The sequence below is a fragment of the Oncorhynchus keta genome, chromosome 34 (assembly GCF_023373465.1).
Source record: "Oncorhynchus keta strain PuntledgeMale-10-30-2019 chromosome 34, Oket_V2, whole genome shotgun sequence".
In the NCBI taxonomy this organism is placed as follows: Eukaryota; Metazoa; Chordata; class Actinopteri; order Salmoniformes; family Salmonidae; genus Oncorhynchus; species Oncorhynchus keta.
In genome coordinates, this window is record NC_068454.1 from 29,942,127 (window position 1) to 29,957,793 (window position 15,667).

The 15,667-nt window shown below is 42.1% G+C and overlaps 1 protein-coding gene across 20 annotated transcripts in view; it reads right to left on the reverse strand.

Moving 5' to 3' along the window:
* Positions 1-15,667, reverse strand: part of clasp1a (cytoplasmic linker associated protein 1a) — a 101,389-nt gene that overhangs the window by 82,352 nt on the left and 3,370 nt on the right. The gene's annotated exons all lie outside the window — the stretch shown is intronic.

A 15,667-nucleotide genomic window follows, 5' to 3' on the forward strand; every position in this document is an offset into this window, starting at 1 on the left:
AATGGCTAGCTAGTTAGCGCTCGCTAATTGTCGTTGTGTTGCTGGTTCGAGCCCAGGGAGGAGTGAGGAGAGGGACGGAAGCTATACTGTTACACTGGCAATACTAAAGTGCCTATAAGAACATCCAATAGTCAAAGGTTAATGAAATACAAAATGGTATAGAGGGAAATAGTCCTATAATTCCTATAATAACTACAACCAAAACCTCTTCCCTGGGAATATTGTACTCATGTTAAAAGGAACCACCAGCTTTCATATGTTCATGTTCTGAGCAAGGAACTTAAACGTTAGCTTTCTTACATGGCACATATTGCACTTTTACTTTCTTCTTCAACACTTTGTTTTTGCATTATTTATTTCATATTGAACGTGTTTCATTATTTATTTGAGGCTAAATTGATTTTACTGATGTATATTAAGTTAAAGTGTTAATTCAGTATTGTTGTAATTGTCATTATTACAAATAAATACATTTTAAAAATCGTCCGATTAATCGGTATCAGCTTTTTTGGTCCTCCAATAATCAGTATCGGCATTGAAAAATCATAATCGGTGATCCTCTACTATGGACTTTCTCCCAACGTTACGAGGCCAACCCATAACCGCGGCAATAATTTGGAACCGGTTAATACCAAGGGGCTTTCTATTGACATATCCTCTATTGTTGATGTTGCTTTATCTGATCACCACTGTGTAGTTTGTACTACCATGTTGCCCATAGCACAGGGTAATACTGAACGCATTATTAAGAAACGCTATCTTACCTCTGAAGTTGCTACAGATTTTACTGAGTGTATGAACAATACACCATCCCCTATTTTGCCTTCCTCTTGTGTTGATTTAGTTGATAACTTTAATAGCAAATTAAAGGGAAACCATTGATGCCATGGCTCCAGTAAAGTTGAAAAAGGCCACATCCAAAAGGGAGAGCCCCTTGGATGAGTGAGAAAACTTGTACATTTAAGAGAAATTGCAGAAAGGCAGAGCGGAAGTGGAGAAAGTCAAAGTTGCAGGTCAATTATGATATTCTGAGAGAGCAACTTGGCATATACAACAAGGCAATTAGAAATGCTTATTCTAACTTGATCACTATTAAATCAGAATAATTCAAGAGTGCTCTTCTCGACCATTGATAGCCTGATAAATCCTACCCCGCAAACCTATGTGAACTTTCCTCCTAATCTAAATGTGATGAGATTGCGGCATACTTCAGAGATAAAATAACCAACAATAGGCTGGGTATCAGTCAAGCAAGACCTGATGAGAAGTTTGATGATACGTTCCCTTGCTTACCACGCAAAGGCACTACTGATTTCTTTTCCCTGGTTGACACAGACATGCTCAGGAAAGTGATATCACAACTTAAGCCTTCTACCTTCCTTCTGGATCCTATCCTCACCACCTTATAAAAAAAAAGAATTGCATATCTGAAGAAGTGAAAGCTATTGTTAATCACTTCCCTGTTCAAAGGCACTTTCTCCACTGCAAAAAAAACCCAAGCTATGGTGAAACCCCCTCTGAAGAAAAGTAATCTTGATTCTTCAGCGTTCAGCAATTTTTGGCCAATCTCCAACCTTCCATTCTTAACCTCACTAGGGTAGGGGGCACTATTTTCACCTCCGGATGAAAAGTGTGCCCAAAGTAAACTGCCTGCTACTCAGGCCCAGAAGCTAGGATATGCATATAGATTTGAATAGAAAACACAAAAGTTTCCAAAACTGTTAAAATAATGTCTGAGTACAACAGAACTGATATGGGAGGCGAAAACCTGAGATAAAAAAATCCCGCTTCCTGGATGGATTTGTTTGTAGTTTTCTATTGAATGCCATTACAGTATCCATTGACTTAGGACTCAAATTCACTTCCAATGGCTTCCACTAGATGTCAACAGTCTTTAGAAATTGTTTCAGGCTTGTATTCTGAAAAATGAGAGAGTAAGACCACTTTGAATGAGTGGACCCTGCAGTGTCCCAGAGTTGTTTACTAAGCGCAACCGAGATCGCACCTTTCTTGTTTTTCATTTATATTGACGAAGCTATTGTCCGGTTGAAATATTATTGATTATTATGACTAAAAACACCCGAGGATTGATTATAAACATCGTTTGACATGTTTCTGCGACCTTAACTGATACTTTTGGGTTTTTTCATCTGCGTGTTGTGACCGCCTTGGAGCCATTGGATTACTGAACAAAACGCACCCAAAAAAAACAGATGTTTTTGGATATAAAGAGGGACTTTATCGAACAAAATAAACATTTATTGGGTAACTGGGAGTCTTGTGAGTGCAACCATATGAAGATCATCAAAGGTAAGTTATTAACTTTGTTGCTATTTCTGACTGTTGTTACTCCTGTACTTGGCTGGTAACTGTTTGTAATGTTGTGTGTGCTGGGCGCTGTCCTCAGATAATCAATCGTATGGTATGCTTTTGCCGTAAAGCCCTTTTGAAATCTGACACAACAGTTGGATTAACAAGAAGTTCATATTTAAGCCAATGTATAACACTTGTATGTTTTTTGAATTGTTATTATGATTATTTCTGTTTTTGAATTTGGCGCTCTGTAATTTCCCCGGATGACGGCCAGGTGGGACGCTAGCAACAGCTAGCAACAGCTAAATGTTTTAAATGCCAACTGTATTTTTTTACAATTCCAATCAGATTTGTGTGCCCACCACACTACAGAGACAGCCTTAGTTAAAGTGGTAAATTATTTTAGGACCAACTGGATAGGTGTGTGGCCTACCCGGTCAAGTTCTAAATTGGTTTAGCGCCTATTTAACCAGTCAAGAGTTTGTCACCCTTGGTGAACATAACTCGGAGAAAATACATATCACCTGGCGTTCCAAAGTTCGATTTTGCGTCCGGCACTGTTCAGTTTATATGTTACCCCTTGGCAGCGTTATCAGAAAGCACAGCATTGATTTTCACTCCTACAGAGACGATACACAACTTTATATTTCTGTGTCACCAGAGGATTTTAGCTCTACGGATAAATTAATAAACCGTATTAGTGATTTAAATACTTGGATGGCTCACAACTTCCTCCAGCTAAATCAAGACAAGATCGAGGTACTTATTGTTGGAGCCAAAGCACAGAGAGAATTTTTTATTTATTTACCTTTTACTTAGAATCTAGCCACACATTTGAATTCACAGGCAATACAGATAAAACACCAGGCAAAAAACTAGTTGTTATTTTAGATTCTGAATTAAATTTCATCACACACACACACATTAGGAATGTGACAAAATAGCTTTTTACCACCTTAGGAACATTGTCATGATGCGGCCGTTTCTCTCTCAGGCTGATACAGAGAGACTCATCCATGCTTTGATTACAAGAAGGCTTCCCTATTGTAATGCTCTTCTGTCTGGTCTACCCAAGAAAGCCATTGGTCAACTGCAAAACATACAGAATTCTGCAGCACGGATACTGACCAAGACCAGACGGTATTATGGTATTATAAAACAGAAGGTACAGTACATTTCTCATATAAACAGGGATTATTTTGTACAGTGTCAGAATTTAGAAGTCTCTGATACAGAGGGGTCGAAAATCATTTACATTTACATTTAAGTCATTTAGCAGACGCTCTTATCCAGAGCGACTTACAAATTGGTGCATTCACCTTATGACATCCAGTAGAACAGTCAAAATGCTATTAGATGGTCAACGGGCACCTTCAGCTGTGCTTGAGTCATATTGAGTCTTGACGGACTGCAGCACTATGGACAGCAGCTACACTCAAAGGTTCTCTCTCCGCTCAACAAAGGGCCTGATGGAGAACTGTACAGTATGGTCAGAAGCCTCACTGACTCAAAACAAAACACATTGGAAATTCAACCCGTTTCCCATTACTATCACTTCACTCACTCCCAGATTTAGCAATCATTTTAATAATAATAATTTAAATACTAAAATAGCTGTGCAGCGACACTCCCCATCCAACCTGACAGAGCTTGAGAGGATCTGCAGAGAACAATGGGAGAAACTCCCCAAATACAGGTGTGCCAAGCTTGTAGCATCATACCCAAGAAGACGAGGCTGTAATCACTGCCAAAGGTGCTTCAACAAAGTACTGATTAAAGGTTCTGAATACTTATGTAAATGTGATATCAGTTTTCTATTTTTAATCATTTTGCTAAAATGTTTAAAAACCTTTTTTTACTTTGTCATTATAGGGTATTGTGTGTAGATTGATGAGGGGGGGGGGTGATTGAATCCATTTTAGAATAAGGCTGTAATGTAACAAAATGTGGAAAAAGTCAAAAGGGTCTGAATACTTCCTAATACACTGTATTTGACGTTTCCAGGTACTCCAAACGCTGCAAAAACACTTTCTGGCATTCTGATCGTTTTTATGTAACAACTTGAGAAAGTAAAGTCAGGTCTAACTTTGCATTGGGACTTTGTGTGTATACTAATGAAAATCCATATGTTACATATATCCTACCTACCTTTAATTAGAGAAATAGGCCTATCATCTTAGATAAATCTCTCAGGAAACCAAACCTTCCTCTAATTGGCCTGATGAATAATATAATCAAATGTTCCCCAATCATCTCTGAAAGGGCTCTAATGAGCATCTGAGGGCAGGACTGAGTGAGTTAATGCCTATCCTTTCCCATCTCTTTTGTCTGGTTGCCACAGAGATCCCATGTTTCACCTGCTGGTGAACTAGGTTAAGAATTTTAAGAGTGATAACATTGAATGTTTGCTTACTTTTCAAAATTCGTTCTCTTTCCCTCCAGCATAATGCTTTGACCCAACCACCGAATACACAGAAAAAATGCAACGTATAAGGAAAATGTAAGCATGCCTGGGATTGAGATGTGCAATGCTGCTTAACTCGACAAATAAACTACCGCACAGATTAAATAACAGCCCAAATTAAATATTAACAGTACAAAGAGGAGCGACAGACAAAGCAGAGATGCAGCCCAACAGGACACAGATGAGACTGCAGCAGGGACACTGACAACAAAGAGCTTGTCATGACTCTGGGTTGTGTTTAGCCTAGAGATGATGCCTTGACAGGGTTAACAAGAGAAGACAGAGGGGAGGGAGAGAAAAAGGGAGCTGGCAGGCTGCCAAAGACAGGAGGAGACACACACACACTAGCAGTCCAGTATCAGTTCATTAAGACATACTCCAGTCCCCTTTCTCCCCATGCTATCCCATCCTCCTCCCCTCTGTGTCAACCCCATCATGGCGCTGCCCTGCTGCCAGCCCGGAAGTGCTCTCGCTGGCGCTCCACATCACCACAGTACAGCACTGCCACCTTAAAAACACCACTACCGCAGCAGCACCGGCATTAAAACCTGCTGCACAGCACACGAACAGGCACTTAGGTTAGTTAACTGCACACTCACACACATATGATCATGGATGCAGACACAAACACGCTGCAGCAAGATACAATATGATCATCCATCCAATGACTTCAGTTCAGAGAACAAGGACAGAATGTAGCTAGCTAAAGAAATTAAATATGATGCAGAAGGACTGCTATATGGGGGCTAGTCTCAGACAGGGTTAAGAGGAATTTCACAAGAGAACAAGGAGGTAGATGGCAGTCTTCCAATAGTGCATTGGCTCAGATGGGGGGGACAGAAAGACAGACAGTGTGTGGAGGTCGTGTGGAGGCCCAGAGCAGAGGACAGGAAGCTAAGATAGAACACCTAACCCCCCCTGTAAATATCACTGACTGCAGCCTTGTGCTCCCTCCAACCGCACATCAGTGTTTACAGTCTAACGGCTGTTTGCACCAAATAAATAGCTACACTACATTACAAGAAGAACACGGAGAGGGACTGTGTCCACTCAGACTTCCTCTGCCTAATCCTTACACTGGGGCTCTGTGCATTCCTAAGGCTTCGCAAAACATAACAAGGAAATATTTTGGATTAACATTTAACACAGGCTTGTGTTTGTCTTGGTTCTACCGGCACAAAGTCCTCCTCAGTGGGTTTACATGAACCCAGAGACGTTTCAGTACTGAATCCTACAGTCATACCTGTCCCACAGTAGTGCTAGCTTCAACAGTCAGTCAGCTAGTCAGTCAGTCAGTCAGGTTTCCAAGAAGAAAAGGCTGGGCTTGCTGCTGTGCTGTACAGAGTGCATCATATTACAGTGACAAACAAGCCAGTGAGCCACACATAGTTCTGTGTTGCTCTGTACAGTACAGATCATACAAGGTGAATTAAGATCAGAGCATTAGCACAGGCTTTGGGGAAAGGTTCAAGGCTTACTACTCCCATCACTCAAACAAGGGACAAGTTCATCTCCTTGCCTCTCACCACCTGAAGCCAAGTGGGACCATGAACAACTGCAGCTGAGCTAAACGAAGGAGCAGCTTTCCATGACAAATGCCATCTATCATAAAATAACATCCCCAGGGGAAAGACAAGTAGCAGTACTGGATTAGCAATGCTGAATATACTGACTGAGGAAGTATGTAGAACATAGAATATGGTTTGGGGCTACATTGGACAAGCAGTATTGCGCAATTAGCAGAACATATTATTGAGGAACTAGTTGTATACATAGAATATGGTTTGAGGATGCGTTGGACCAGTGCCAGTTTGCCTCAGGTTTGTATGATTTAGGTGGCCTCTTCAGTGACAACTTAATGCTAATACACCTTCAATGTAGCCACAGGGCTACATTATTGGCTTATCCTGATTTTGACACTGCATACTGTATAGCATGTCAGTACAGCAACAAGGCCAATATCAGCCAGCCACTATAATGGTTTTGTGAGATTTGTGCCCTCTGTCCTCTTCTGGCAGATAGCCATCATCCTCAGAGGAGAGAGGGACAGTGGGGGCGACACACAGGACTCCTCCAGCCAGAGGACAGGACTACACCAACCTCTCACTCACTGCTGCAGCCTGTAAGACACAGGGTATTTGTCCCAAATGGCATCCTATTCCCTGCAATGCACTACTTTTGACCAGGGCCTATAGGGCACCTCAGTGTCACAAGGCTCTGTGCCTCGGTGCAAACAGAGACTTCACTAACACCCTGGCACAGGGTGACAACGCTTCAGCCCAATCTAGAGAGACAGGGTTCTTGCTGGGGTGTCTCTGAACCAGACAGAAAGAGAGAGAGAGGTATAGGGAAAGAGCGAGTCAGAGGCACATACGGGAGAAAGAGAGTGACAAAGGCAGAGAAAGAGAGAGGGAGAGAAAGAGAGGAAGAGAAAAATAGTTATTGGGAAAGAGGGAGAGAGAGAGAGGGAGTGAGGCTGGAGAGAGAGAGGACCATTGAACCATCCACTGAGACATGGGGAGGGTAGGAGAGTTAAGAAGGCTGAGTGGAGACATTGAACCATCCACTGAGACATGGGGAGGGTAGGAGAGTTAAGAAGGCTGAGTGGAGACATTGAACCATCCACTGAGACATGGGGAGGGTAGGAGAGTTAAGAAGGCTGAGTGGAGACATTGAACCATCCACTGAGACATGGGGAGGGTAGGAGAGTTAAGAAGGCTGAGTGGAGACATTGAGGCGGAGTTGTCTAACTGGTTTCTTCAAGCCTCATCAAAACAGCTGATTCTGTGAGGTCATTGATTTGGTCAGAGAGACGGCCCAGCTTACCTGGTTTCCCAGGGTTACGGTGTGCTACAGTGTGAGTGGCAGATTGATGGCTGAGAGATGTAAGAGAGAGAGTAGCCCTATCCTGCTCAGATTTAGAAGTGGCAAAAATGTGAGACAAAGGCAAGAGCTTAGGTTCTATGTTGCTGAGCTTGGGGTTGAGTATTATTTCCTGAGCTATAGAATCTGCGTAAGCTGCTGCTTTGGGTAACAAAACAGATTTAAATAGAGCTACAGGAGTTTGGTGTGTTTTGGTGGAGGGGTTTAGTGTGTTTTGGTGGAGGGGTTTAGTGTGTTTTGGTGGAGGGGTTTAGTGTGTTTTGGTGGAGGGGTTTAGTGTGCTTTGGTGGATTGGAGCAGGGCAGAATCAGGTGGCGATTGCTGCAGAAGACGTGATCCTGAGTTTGGATGCCTCAAGGGATACTGCAGTGCCAGGAGAGCAGGGCCAGCAAGCACTGTACCAAACATAAACACACAGTACCGCAAGCAGGCCTATGTTCTGACAGGCCACAGTGCACAGACATTAGACACACATTCATCTTGCCTGGAGAAACCTCAGGATTAGCTGCTATAATGGCAGTGTAATATGCCTTTGAAAAATACTGCTCCCATTTTTGTGATATTTATTCAACATCAGACACACCTGCATCATTAAACTATCATTAGGTCTGCCATTACATGTTAAATGTTGTTTTAGAGTTGAAGTGAGGCAAGGCTGATGGGTCTACAGACACACCCTTGTATGGCAGAGACATGAAAAGAAAGACTGCAGCAGAGAAACCATTGTGAGAAAAGAAACGTCAACTACTAGCACACTGATCACAGCTCTCCCTCAGTTGTTAGCCTGTATGTCCAAATCATGATGATGTCCACTGTGAGCTGAGAGTACAGACATATACTGTTGTTATCCCTGCCCTCCGTGTAAATCTTAATGGGACAGTGTGCCAAATGAAGGACTAAATCACAGACCGAACAATGAGACAGATATTTCAGCGGATGTATAAATGTGAAGCATCCGGTTGGCGTTTCCACTCACTACCAAATATGGCGGGCAGTGGGAGTAGATGGAAAGAGATGGATTTTGGCCGACACTCTGGAAATTCTCATCGATTAAACATTTGGATCTCAATACAGTTTTCTGTACCCAAAACTAAAATTTGCTATGAACAAAGTGGACTACATTTTGTAGACTTTACCCTTTTCAAAAGTTATTAAAAATTGCCCTGTTCAGGAGTGCAAAGGCGAATTGAGTTATTGCACATTCACACTTCACAGAGTAGGCGTTCCCTAACGGAAATATGCAGATGCATACTAGAACGAGCCAATAGGATAAATCGCTAGCGTGTGCTTGGCTCTGCCCACCTCCTTGCTTGTTATGCCCACTATGACTAATTTGTTCCCATTGGAAACGACAAGCTGTGGTATATCTTGGTTTAGTTACAAAAATCTTTGACTAAATACTACAGTACTACTACTACAGTAATTCCACACACATCACACACTAAGCTAGTGCAGTGTCAGTTACTACGTAGGCGGGCTAGGACTAGGCTACATGTAGAAGAGCAGGAGATTCACTATTCTTCCATGAGGGATTGGAGAGTATGCCACTTGTTCATTCCATGATATATTATCTTGATCCATTCAACAGAGACAAACAACAGGCCTGTAGTGACGACAGGACCAGATATAGGCCTAGTTCTAGGTTTGAGGATCAGTCAATGTGTTCAAAGTGAAAAGCTGTGGATATCCTTTGGTTAGGCTACAGGGCAATGTATTGGGAGATGTCAGTGACAATAAAGCCTGCACTACTTAGTCTGACCTTAAAATGTTCTCAGGCATCTACACCAATTCTCCATTTATGGAGAATGCCCCATACACAGACTCTCTCTCTGGTTCTACCCAAATACTTTCCACATTACTCGGCCCATTAACCGCAGTCTGCATCCAGGCAAGCATCGCTCCGAGGCACAGCCACTGCCTGGCATGCTGTTCAGAGGCACAGCAGAGAAATCATTACACGACCAGACAATGAAGACTTCCAACTTTTAACCTGTGACACTGCACTAGTGTCATCACTGTGAAGGATCCATATGGATTGCGGTACGTCTGGGCTGCAATCAAAAAGTGATTACAACCCTCTTAGGACGTGTGGAGCCCCATGCCTGAACCCCTCTCACTTAGTCATCACTGAACCTCTATGGAGCCCCTTCATCCGAGCAGTAGCCAGGCCAGGGCATCTCCAATGAGGCCTCTCTCTTTTGCAACACAGCTTTCAGGTCCTAAAGACCACCTTCTAGTGCTCTGCCTTAGTTTACCAGCTCAGAGGGCCTGAGGCAGAAACAGCTAAACACAAAGACTGCAAGGGTGCAAAACAGGGCAGACACAAATGTCTAAATCCAACTAATCTATGTAGGCCAGGGCAAGTATGGCTTTGTTTAGATAGAGATCTGCAGTACCAGCATACAATAAACTACGTATCACAACAAGAAATCACCAGCTTTGTAAATAATACCAGGAAATGTCAACACAGACAGATGGGAAAGAAAAGGCACATTGATAAATTGGCCTGTTGATGACCTCACAATTGTGATAGATAAGTCATAGGCCTATGTAATCATTTTTGTATGAATATCTGTTTTTGAAGGGGAACGGTTCAGTTTATGTTAAGGTGCAATGCATCTCACGTTATTCAGGAGAAGTGATTCTTCGAGAATTGGGAAGGAAGGATTCAGGTAAAATGTCCGTACTGCCATTCTAATTCAGTGGAGTTCGTCCGTTTATCCCAGGCACATAACATATGCTATATACATAGGCCAGTTTATTGCTGTAAAAAACATGCATGGTAAGGAGGAGATTTTAAACCACTACCCTGTTAAGATATCCGCTCCTAAGCAGATCTTATGGGACAGCAACATAATATATGACATTCATGTTTTAATCATGTTTGTGGATTCATGTCATTAAACTTAATGACACCACTTAATCGAAGATGTTTCCTTTACAAATCAGCATTAATTCTAACATAATTGTTCTCAGAGCACATAAAATGATCATCAAATGTGTCCAACTATCTGAAATGAAAGTGTGCCCCCCCCCAAAAAAAGATGTCTATTCCAATCTTTCATCGGAAAAGCGTGATTATGTTGGTGACTATTGAATTACTCGGATGACATGGCAAATTTACTCTGACCTCTGAAAACCAACAGGCTAATGTTCGAATTCCAACACAGGTTCGATGCCATTAGCCTACTCTGTCTACCAACTGAACATGCTCCACGACAGCCTAAGGACAAAGGATATTGGACAGTCTGACCAACCAGTAAAATCTCTCTTGACTTATTTTCCTTGCTCTGACTGTCCAATTCCCCTGAATCATCTCTTGAAAGCAAGCCCTTCAGCCTGCATCCATTTGATGCTCTCACATAGGGCTGTGGTGGTCACAAAATTTAGTCATCTGGTGATTGTCAAGCGAATAAATGTCGGCCTCCCGGTAATTGACCGTTAATTAGCAAACACATTTAGCATCTCCTACAAGCCACTGACGCAGACCTTTGGAACACCTTCACAATAAATCCATTATTTATTTTAGATAGGTCTAAAGAAGCATGTCGTCTATTTCAGAAGAACAGAATAGCATACACTGAGTTGTCCTTATGTTAGGTCCTGATCTGGGCTACACTAGTTAATTTAGCAGACAAGATTTGCTTAGAATTTCGTGGCATTATGACTTTTTATTTTACATGGCATTTATGCACTTTAATTAGCGAATCGACGACTATTTTCATTTTCATGCCAGCCTAGTAGGCTATTCTCCAGTTGTAAAGATTAAAAATGTGCTTAATATTAGGAAAGCTGAGAAGTAGGCCTAGCCAATAGAAAGCTGATGGGATCCTCTTTTTAGTAGAGGCCATCACTCAGTTCTCTCACACAATTGCATAGCCTATAGAAATGTTGCGCAACATGAGCTCATGAAGTGTTTGATTAGATTTTCGAATACATTTGCATTGATGTCAGAGTGATTAGAGGGACAATAGAATATAGAGAACAAGGCAGTTAGCACGTTTGGTAGGCTACTAATGACCATGAGCAGCATCAGCGCTTGGGAAAACCTAATTACCGTGACTAAACAGTCCCATGGAATTTGACTGCTTTCATGACTCGTGACCGCCAGCGTGGCAGTAATACCGTCAACGCCACAGCCCTACTCTCAATTAGAGGTCGACCGATTAATCGGCATGGCCAATTAAATTAGGGCCGATTTCAAGTTATGACAACAAGGAGCCAAGGTAAGTTGCTAGCTAGCATTACACAGATCTTATAAAAAACAATCAATCTTAACATAATCACTAGTTAACTACACATGGTTGATGATATTACTAGTTTAACTAGCTTGTCCTGCGTTGCATATAATCAATGTGGTGCCTGTTAATTTATCATCGAATGACAGCCTACTTCGCCAAACGGGTGATGATTTAACAAAAGCGCATTCGCGTCAGGTAATATGCAGCAGGCCCGCCTGGCTCATTGCGAACTGTGTGAAGACCATTTCTTCCTGACAAAGACCGTAATTAATGTGCCAGTTTTTTACATAATTATGACATAACATTGAAGGTTGTACAATGTAACAGCAATATTTAGACTTAGGGTTGCCACCCGTTCAATAAAATACGTAACGGTTCCGTATTTCACTAAAAGAATAAACGTTTTGTTTTCTAAATAAAAGTTTCCGGATTTGACCATATTAATGACCTACGGCTCGTATTTCTGTGTGTTTATTAAATTATAATTAAGTCTATGATTTGATATTTGATAGAGCAGTCTGACAGAGTGGTGGTAGGCAGCAGCAGGCTCGTAAGCATTCATTCAAACAGCACTTCCCTGCGTATGCCAGCAGCTCTTCGCAATGCTTCAAGCATTGCTCTGTTTATGACTTCAAGCCTATCAACTCCCGAGATTAGGCTGGAAATACTATAGTGCCTATAAGAACATCCAATAGTGAATATCAATACTCTACTCAATATCTCCAGTGACTGATATCTCTCTCTATTGAACGATGACATGTAGCTAGCTACACTCATGAAACCCTTCATATCTCTACGTGATGACAGACATGGAGCTATCTAGCTTCTCTCTAACTGTACAGTGCATTCAGAAAGTTTTCACACCGCTTGAATTTTTTCACATTTTGTTGTGTTAAATCCATTTTAAATTCAGGCTGTAATTGAGATTTTGTGTCACTGACCTACACACAATAGCCCATAATGTCAAAATGGAATTTTGTTTATTTTTTACAAATGACTTACAAATGAAAAGCTGAAATGTCGAGTCAATAAGTATTAAGTGCTATGGCAAGCCTAAATTAGTTCAGGTGTAATGTGCTTAACAAGTCACATGGACTCACTCTACCCCCTTTTCTCCCCAATTTAACAAAGGGGTGATCTCCAATTGCGAGCTTGTCTCACGCCGCCAAACTTACCCTAGTAAAACTGACTATCCTACCGATCCTCGACTTCGGCGATGTCATCTACAAAATAGCTTCCAATACTCTACTCAGCAAACTGGATGCAGTTTATCACAGTACCATCCGTTTTGTCACTAAAGCACCTTATACCACCCACCACTGCGACCTGTATGCTCTAGTCAGCTGGCCCTCCCTACATATTCGTCGCCAGACCCACTGGCTCCAGGTCATCTACAAGTCCATGCTAGGTAAAACTCCACTTTATCTCAGTTCACTGGTCACGATGGCAAAACCCACCCGTAGCACGCGCTCCAGCAGGTGTATCTCACTGATCATCCCTAAAGCCAACACCTCATTTGGCCGCCTTTCCTTCCAGTTCTCTGCTGCCTGTGACTGGGACGAATTGCAAAAATCGTTGAAGTTGGAGACTTTTATCTCCCTCACCAACTTCAAACATCTGCTATCTGAGCAGCTAACCGATCGCTGCAGCTGTACATAGTCCATCAGTAAATAGCCCACCCAATTTACCTACCTCATCCCCATACTGCTTTTATTTATTTACTTTTCTGCTCTTTTGTACACCAGTATCTCTACCTGCACATGACCATCTGATCATTTATCACTCCAGTGTTAATCTGCTAAATTGTAATTATTCGCCAACCTCCTCATGCCTTTTGCACACAATGTACAGTGGGGCAAAAACGTATTTAGTCAGCCACCAATTGTGCAAGTTCTCCCACTTAAAAAGATGAGAGAGGCATGTAATTTTCTTCATAGGTACACTTCAACTATGACAGACAAAATTAGAAAACAAATCCAGAAAATCACATTGTAGGATTTTTAATATATTTATTTTCAAATTATGGTGGAAAATAAGTATTTGGTCATCTACAAACAAGCAAGATTTCTGGCTCTCACAGACCTGTAACTTTGGGAGCAATTATTAGGAAATGGAAGACATACAAGACCACTGATAATCTCCCTCGATCTGGGGCTCCACGCGAGATCTCACCCCGTGGGGTCAAAATGATCACAAGAATGGTGAGCAAAAATCCCAGAACCACATGGGGGGACCTAGTGAGTGACCTGCAGAGAGCTGGGACCAAAGTAACAAAGCCTACCATCAGTAACACACTACGCCGCCAGGGACTCAAATCCTGCAGCGCCAGACGTGTCCCCCTGCTTAAGCCAGTACATGTCCAGGCCCGTCTGAAGTTTGCTAGAGAGCATTTGGATGATCCAGAAGAAGATTGGGAGAATTCATAAGACCATATGACAACCAAAATATAACTTTTTGGTAAAAACTCAACTCGTCGTGTTTGGAGGACAAAGAATGCTGAGTTGTATCCAAAGAACACCATACCCACCATACCGATCCGTGAAAAGGAAAGAATGAATGGGGCCATGTATCGTGAGATTGAGTGAAAACCTCCTTCCATCAGCAAGGGCATTGAAGATGAAACATGGCTGGGTCGTTTCAGCATGACAATGATCCCAAACACACCGCCCGGGCAACGAAGGAGTGGCTTCGTAGGAAGCATTTCAAGGTCCTGGAGTGGCCTAGCCAGTCTCCAGATCTCAACCCCATAGAAAATCTTTGGAGGGAGTTGAAAGTCTGTGTTGCCCAGCAACAGACCCAAAACATCAATGCTCTAGAGGAGATCTGCATGGAGGAATGGGCCAAAATACCATCAACAGTGTGTGAAAACCTTGTGAAGACTTACAGAAAACATTTGACCTCTGTCATTGCCAACAAAGGGTATATAACAAAGTATTGAGATAAGTATTTGGTAAATAACAAAAGTTTATTTTCCACCATAATTTGCAAATAAAGTCATTAAAAATCCTACAATGTGATTTTCTGGATTATTTTTTCTCATTTTGTCTGTCATAGTTGAAGTGTACCTGATGGAAATTACAGGCCTCTCATCTTTTTAAGTGGGAGAACTTGCACAATTGGTGGCTGACTAAATACTTTTTTGCCCCACTGTATATACTCTTTTTTTTTTTTACTACTGTGTTATTGACTTGTTTATTGTTTACTCCACGTGTAACTCTGTTGTTGTCTGTTCACACTGCTATGCTTTATCTTGGCCAGGTCGCAGTTGTAAATGAGTAGTTGGTAGAGCATGGTGCTTGTAACGCCAGGGTAGTGGGTCGATCCCCGGGACCACCCATACGTAGAATGTATGCACACATGACTGTAAGTCGCTTTGGATAAAAGCGTCTGCTAAATGGCATATATTATTATTATTATTATATTACTTGTTCTCAACTAGCCTACCTGGTTAAATAAAGGTGAAATTTCTTTTTTTTTTTTTTTTTTTTTAATCGCTGCAACTCCCCAACGGGCTCAGGAGAGGCAAAGGTCTAGTCATGCGTCCTCCAAAACATGAACCGCCAAACTGCTCTTTTTATTAACACCCGCCTTCTTAATCCAGAAGCCAGCCGCACCAATGTGTCGAAGGAAACACCATTCGCTGACGACCGAAGTCAGCCTGTAGGCACCCGGCCCGCCGCTAGAGCGCGATAGGACCCCAAACCGCTGCACCACACGGAAGGCCCCTACAATAATAGTGTTTAACATGATTTTTGAATGATTACCT